This window comes from Solanum lycopersicum, chromosome 12 (genome assembly GCF_036512215.1).
Source record: "Solanum lycopersicum chromosome 12, SLM_r2.1".
In the NCBI taxonomy this organism is placed as follows: domain Eukaryota; kingdom Viridiplantae; phylum Streptophyta; class Magnoliopsida; order Solanales; family Solanaceae; genus Solanum; species Solanum lycopersicum.
This window is the reverse complement of record NC_090811.1, coordinates 32,213,754-32,221,675: the sequence shown is the minus strand read 5'-3', so window position 1 is coordinate 32,221,675 and position 7,922 is coordinate 32,213,754. Positions and strand designations below refer to the sequence as shown.

At 33.5% G+C, this 7,922-nt stretch overlaps 1 long non-coding RNA gene across 2 annotated transcripts; it reads right to left on the bottom strand.

Moving 5' to 3' along the window:
• Positions 1 to 846: 846 nt before the first annotated feature.
• LOC104645153 (uncharacterized) lies at positions 847 to 6,129 on the bottom strand. 2 transcript variants are annotated; one of them, XR_739022.4, is made up of 4 exons: positions 5,659 to 6,126; positions 3,953 to 4,081; positions 1,506 to 1,571; positions 847 to 1,087 (listed from the first exon to the last, which is right to left on the bottom strand). It is a non-coding gene; the product is annotated as an uncharacterized lncRNA (long non-coding RNA). The 2 variants fall into 2 exon arrangements; XR_003244713.2 differs by lacking the exons at positions 847 to 1,087; positions 1,506 to 1,571 and adding an exon at positions 2,218 to 2,920 and having other exon boundaries at positions 5,659 to 6,129.
• Positions 6,130 to 7,922: the final 1,793 nt, after the last annotated feature.

Here is a 7,922-nt window from a genome sequence, read left to right as displayed (position 1 = left end):
TGTCGCCTATTTCATCGCAACAATACAACCGAATCAATTTAACTATATGGGTAGAACATGACATTGTCATATACCTGTACGAAAACGTAAGTTCATATACCTTTAAATAATAATTATCATTTTATTTAAAATAGGCTACGTATCACAAATACATGATTGGGTAAGTGATAATACACAAATACATGATTGGATAAGTGATGATAAGTGCATACAACCATTTCATGTCTATAAACATTATAGACAGAGAGACCAGTAAATGTCTTGTAGGTGATATATTGCTATCTTATTAACATTCTCGAGTCCTATATCATCAATAAATTCACTTCATAAATAATCAATATCAGTGAATTTGAAAGAACACATACATGTTTCTCAACAAAAGAAGATGACATACAAGTATCAGTAAAATTATCCTTACAATGCTCAATTAACTCTAAGAGGTGCAAACATCAATTAAAAACTAATTCATACATCACCTCTTATTATATAATTAACTGATAATATGAATGTTGGTGTAAATAAGATTTCAGAGAAACACATGATTATTGAAATACATTTTTTATATATAGCTAAAGCTTATTCAAGCCATGGTACCCCGAAATATAAGGGATAACATTCAAATTTGATACATGTGAGAGTTAACACATGGTTGACACAAACATACTTGTTTGGTTTCTACAACTGTGCATGAATTTCCTTAGTTTTCATTAGCTTCTTATTTGTAGCAGTACTTCATAATGGTCTCTTCCTTAGATAATGTCATGACAAACCCAACAACACCAACTACTACCATCTGACCATCCATCTCAAATGTTTTTCTCTTGTGGAGTTTTACAGTTCAACAAATAAGATGTCAAAATCAATATTTAGCATAAAAATAGTAGTATCTCCCCCGAGTGAAAGGTAGTAGGAAAACTCTAGCAACCCCGAGTCTAAATAATAAATGTATGTCGAAAGCGTGAATACATAACTGAAATGTTATAAATAAAAGGGTGAATTTACTTGATACATGTTTTTCAACTTCTCTCACAATGTGGGTTATTCAAACCTTATAATCCAAGAAGGAAAGTAATCTTGCACGGTTTGCCTGTATCATCATTAGGCACTAAAATAAATTGAAAAGGCAAATGAAAAAAAAGATAATGTATAAAAAAAGACTTGAAATATTTACTAAAATATAGTAGGTGTTGATATTGCAGAGAAGCTAAATTGCCAGATAAAAAAGGAGGTGGTTGCAAATAATAAAAATATACGCAAGTTAAAAAGTGATAGATTCAAGAACTGAACCATCTAATATCGATACATTTTTTTTCTTTAAGGTACGCAAGTAGCTATGAATTCGGGTCTCTATATAGAACCATAACTCACTGGTATTTCTTGCAAGATTATCCTGTTTCTAATTTTCTTTTCCTTTCTGTTATTCATCATTAATATGGAAAGCAAGAAAAATAATGAGATCTACAATATTTTTCAGAAGATTACAGATAAAGACGATCTTTATGTACCTGCTCACAACAATACAACTAATGTCCCGCATCCACAACATCATCATGGGGTGAGATCACCACAACCTAAGATTTGGCAGAGTCAATTATAATGTAAAATATTCTGGCTTTCCTCCTCTTGAGCAGATTTATTATAGATTATATAAGAAAACTTGCAATAATCCATTTTCAAAGAACAATCTCGATAGTTCCAAAAGTTATTAGCAAATTATATGAGAGATACTATATGCCTCCATCAGAAGTTTGACAAATACATAGATTCATACTAACATAATTCATATGATGGTAAGTTTCGAAAGGAAGAATTCAACAAAATTGTCTCTAATTGACACTGATTGTTCTTTCTATTTAAATTTGTGGCTTCTTTTGAACTACTTTTTCTGTGAAATTCATCTCATTAGAGTCAAGTGGTTGATGTCTCTCTCCTTATGGTTAAGTGGCATTCGACCAAAAAATTATGGGTCACTCAAATAGCCCCGAAAAATGTAACTCACAAGTAAAATAGAAGAATAAAAAATATAACTAAAAATATGAAAATATCATTAAGTCAAATCTATAGTACTTAAAATTAACACTCATACGTCTTTCATAAGTAAATTCAAAAAACCTAATTCAAGCTTCAAGACCTTGTAAAGTAAAACTAATCTATACACCATGAATTAATAACCATACTCTCGAATTATCAGCTCAAAGTATGTCTTACAGAAGCAGGTGATGAAATTTAGACTTGGACTTTTGACATTTTAATATGAGCAATGTTGATGACATTCATATAAATTACAATCAGGGAAATCCTTATCTTTGGTGTGTGTTTGTGATACTATAAAACTCTAGCTTCCCTTTGCTCTTTGGTTAATGTATTTCCAAGTTTGTGACTTCACACAGCAATGGAAGTCTATTTACACATTGTTTTTCTGTTTAACTGAGAAGTCATATGTTGTGCTTGCAAATTCCTAGAGCTAGAACTAAACTTACACTACACACACATTCATAATTTCTCAGTAACTAATCTTATTTCCTTTAAAATCTATGAAACAACATGACAACAAATTTGAAATAAAGTAGTCTACCATAAAAGCTAGCAATACTTGCAAGTGGTTAACATTAGTGTCCACCTGAACTTCATGTTAATCATCAATAGCATGAAAAATGGAACTCAAACAGGTCACTTTCTTCAATTTATTTTAACGGAAGAGAAGAGACGATGCACAAAGAAAAAGACGTCAAGAACCCTATAGCACCAGTTGCTAGCATAACAGCAAGCGCCATTAAAAGTGAGTAGCCTAAGTATAGCATAGCCGAAACAGGTCCACTGAGGCTCTTGAGATCAAAAACAAGATAGTTGACGGAGTAGAAGAATATGTAGATTGCAACTGAGCCAGACGCGAAGAATGATTTCCACCACCATCTCCAATCTTCCATACAAAGATGCAAATAAGTCAGGACCAAAGACACTTCAGCACAAACAACCACAACAAGTATCAATACTACCAACAGAAACCCGAAAACATACTAAACACGTCCGAGCCATATGCTAGACATGATGAAAAAGAGTTCAATAAACAGAGTTCCAAATGGCAGAGTTCCTGCTCCAGTTACCAACACCCAAGTAGGAAATCTATTTGATGGGATTTCACGAGGAATTTGATTGCTACGACAAGGGTATTCTCAAGGTGTGGAGCCTTTGTAGCGATGAATCCACCTATGAGTGTAAGAGGCATGGAAATGCAAAACCACAACAACAACAGAATAATGTATGTAGTGAAAGGAATTGCATCAGTGCTATGACTTCCCCATAAGACGAAATTAAGAACAGTTAGTATAAGAAATGAAATTCCAGGGCCAAAACAAGAAACTCTCAACGAAATGGAAAGCCATCCATTGGTATTACCAGCATTCAATGTTTTCATTAGCCAAACAGCAACATAGCCAGCAATAATACTCGCTCTAACGCTCGTTTAGTAGACAGCGAGTGGAGTGCATAAGCCCCTTTAGAGATAGGGGAATAAAATCAGTGTGGTCTCATAAATAGGCTCTAAGAGGGTAGAGCGTACGTAGACCTTATTCCTACCTTGAGAAGGTAAAAGATGAGGTTCCGATTACACGGTATGACGTTGCAAATAAAGAATTAAGTTTCAAACTTTAAACCATCTCACCATTTTTCATGACACAAGACAGACATTTGACTAAAAGGTTTCAACAGTACAAAAAAACTTCATTAAGAAGCGAGGAAGGGAAAATTAATTATTAGTTGACAACTTGACCATCTTTAGTGCTCAATTAAAGATCCATTTTTATGTAGGCATATTATCAAACACCCTTGGTGCACTAAGGTAACTTGAGTATTTATTCTGAAGATGCATGAACAAATCAGAAAATAATATTGACGTTCCTATATTTTTATAGAGAAAGTACAATAGAGAACAATAATGTAAAAGAATAAATACCAAAATTTGTTTCAGATGATGATTGTATGTCGAAATTTGAACAACGGTATCTCCATCTTCATCAACAACTTGTTTGGATGGTTGCTAAGTATTATTTTGTTTACAGTCATTTTCATCCAATTTTCCTTTCTACAAATGGATCACGAGAAATAGAAATGGTCACATCTGTCAACTTCATCTCATTATATTCTCTAAAAAATTAACTAATTGCACAAGATAAAATTGAAGCAAAAAATTAAGGAAGAAAAAAGTGAGAAACACTTGCCAGCAAATACAATTAACAAACTTTAATTTGAAAGAGTAAGTGAAAAAGAAAGTGAACTTCAAAGATCCATGTTAGCTGGTGAGTTGTTTTGAGTGCAAATACGCGTGTCAAGTGGAAAATAACAAAAAAATGACGTCCAATAAAATAAAGCCAAGTTTGTAGTACACTTCACATAGCTAATTGTAAAACATGTTATTGCCATGTTCATACATACCAAGTCCCATTTCTAAAGAAGGGAGACTCATATATATATATATATATATATATATATATATATATATATATATATATATATATTAGCATCGCTACACCACAAGAAATCATCGAGTGGTGTTATAGATTTTAACATCAAGATTTATCAAACTATGCTAAAACATTTTTTTTCATCCAACTAGGAATTGAACAAACTACCTATGTCAAAACAATCCATGAAATTCAAGAGCTTAAGACACCAAATGATGTTCGAAGAACGAAAGATAGAAACTTATAATGACCAATTAAAAGGGGTACACAGAGAGGCACCAAGAGAACATTGCCAACTTAAGCCATAAAAAAAGAAGAAGAAAGGAATCTATTTTCGACATGGATTATGAAGAAACGATCTATCCTAAAATGGACACGAAGGTGCAAGGGATGACCGTATCCATGACTAAAATTTTCAGATCTTTTGACCATTAAACAATGTCAAAACGGACCATGTCGATATATAGAAAAAAAAAGAATTTTTATAAAAGGACATGAAACAACTTCGTCACCATGCTTTTTTTTAAAAAGCTCCAAACTATTGCTATTCTCGATAACTTGTGCACTTCAGAAAGACAATATATCTATTATTAGCAAGAAAAACCTTTACTACTTATCTTGTGACCAAAGATGAACGGGAGGAGATTTAATACGATATAAAAAATGACAAAGTTCTAAGAATCCTACCACAAGCAAATTCCTAGGAAAAACATATGTAGTTATAGTAAAAGCTCAAAAGGGAAAAAGCATATGCAAGCAAAAGAAGGCTCACATTATGAACCAATGATCAACAAATAACAAAGATTTCAAAGTATAGAGTAATAGAGAGAGAGAGTATGTTGCACGCTTCACATTTTACGCCATAAACGATACCCGATTTAACCGTAGAGACCTAAAGCTATCAGTTTGAAAATATTTGCAACGTAACAATACTAAAAAGTTTCATGAACAAACCCCACAGTGAACAAACAGCATTTCGAACTCATAAAATACAAAATCGACAACTCAAGTCTCTTTAGATGCTAACTAAACAAGGTGAGAGCACAACAACACTTATAAAATAAAAAAAACAAAACAAAAAGGACTCTTAGACTTGAATACACCCAACAAGAGTATTTTAATGCGGATCAAAACACAACGCCATTATCTAACCTACATCAAAAGCGAAAGAACTAAGAGTGTTAAAAGAATAATTTACCTTGTTGTGGGCAGCGACCCGAGACGACGAGCTTAACACGAAGACGATTCTTCCACCAAAATGAAACCACGAAAACAGAGAGAGGAAGTTGAGTATCCTTTATATAACTTGTCTGATTCGGGTCCTTTTTACCTCAAAATTTATGTATTTTCTATGTATATTTCTATGTAGTATTGTAGCTAATTTCTGAATGTCACTAAAAAAAGTTTTCAGAAAAAAAAAACCCCAACAATAGAGAAGAAGAGCAGTATTTATAGATGAGAATGAGGGAAAAAATGATCGGAAACGGGAGGGAGAAATTTTTTTGGGATTTCAATTCGAAATCCAAAACATCCCAAGAGATAAGGAATATCCTTTGATGCTTTTCGCATCATTGATTTCTTCAAGAAACTTGAACGGAAAAAAAATTGAGCCGTCAAATCTTGGAGCAAGGACGCTTGAGGTGCGAGATTGCTCCACCTGAAAGATGTTGGGAAAATGCGGACAAGCACAAAAATATATATGGTAAAAGTAATGGAAATAAAATAGTAAAATAATGACACCAAGAATTTTACGTGGAAATCCTTCTTAATAAGGGAAAAAATCATGGACCAAGAGGAGCAATTAATATTACTATACTAAGAAATTTTACACTGTGTAGTCACGAATACAATACTCAAAGTGACTACTACACAGTCAAAAGGAACAACACTTTTTTGGTTTCCGTCTTATTAAAATATCGTTCACACTCTATTTTTCTTCACAGACTATTTTTTTATATAGTCTATGGAAGACCTCATTTTGCTCTCAAAATGATTTTTCTCTCTAACTTGGTGTGTTCTACAAATGAGCAAGAATGCTCTATTTATAGAAGGATAAAACCATGCCTAAATGACATATGTAAACATAGCAAAGTCAAGAATGATTGCAAATTTTACCAATTTGCCAACTACAAATCTTTTATTTTCAACTCCAATTATTATTCCTTTTTAACAATTGCTTGTACCAATTGAATAGCTAAAGTTGACTAAAACAATGGGAGATTCAATAAATCTTCCCCTCCAGTCCCATTTACTGGAAGAAGGTATCTTCAGCTTCTTTACCCACAAGTTCTTTGTATAACTCGAACTTGTCTTTCAGTATCATCTTGGTCAGCATATCAGCATGATTTTTACTTGTGTGAATCTTTTTGACATGAAATGATTCATTCTCCACTTTCTCACGAATCCAATGATATCTGACGTCAATGTGTTTTGTTCTTGCATGGTACATGGAGTTCTTGCTCAAGTCTATTGCACTCTGGCTGTCACAATAGACAATATACTCCATCTAATTCAAACCAAGCTCTTGAAGAAATCGCTTTAGCCATATCATCTCCTTGTCGGCTTTAGTAGTCGCAATATACTCAGCCTCAGTTGTAGATAGTGCAACACACTTCTGCAACTTTGACTGCCATGATATAGCTCCCCCTGAAAAAGTAAACAAATATCCAGTAGTGGATTTTCTGTTATCAAGGTTACCTGCCATATCAGAATTTGTATAGCCTTTTAAGATTGGATTTGATGCTCCAAAACACAAGCATTCATCTGAGCTTCTTCTAAGATACCTGAGTATCCACTTCACAACTTCCCAATGCTCTTTTATGGGATTTTTGAGAAATCTACTGACAACACCAACTGCGTGAGCAATATCAGGTCTATTGCAAACCATTGCATACATTAGACTTCCGATGACGGAGGAATATGGAACTTTGGCCATGTTCTCTTTTTTCTCCCTAGCTGTAGGACACATCTTCTTGCTCAACTTCATATGACCAGCAAGAGGTATACTAACAGACTTAGCATTCTTCATATTGAAGTGCTCCAGTACGCGTTTAATGTACTTCTTCTAGGATAATAAATCTTCCTTTTATCTCTAAGACGAGCAATTTTCATGCCCAGAATTTGCTTGGCATGACCCAAGTCTTTCATAGAAAAAGACTTACACAACTCTTTCTTCAGCTCGTCAATCTTGGAAGTATTCTTACCCACAATCAACATATCATCCACATACAACAAAAGGATGATAAAATCTTTGTCAGAAAATTTTTGTACAAATACACAATGATCTGAAGAAGTCTTCTTATAACCTTGCTCCCCCATAACAGATTCAAACTTTTTGTACCACTGTCTGGGAGCTTGTTTTAGGCCATAGAGACTCTTTTTGAGTTTGCATACAAAATTTTCTTTACCATATACTTTGAAGCCCTCAGATTTTTTCATATAAATCTCTTCTTCTAGGTCATT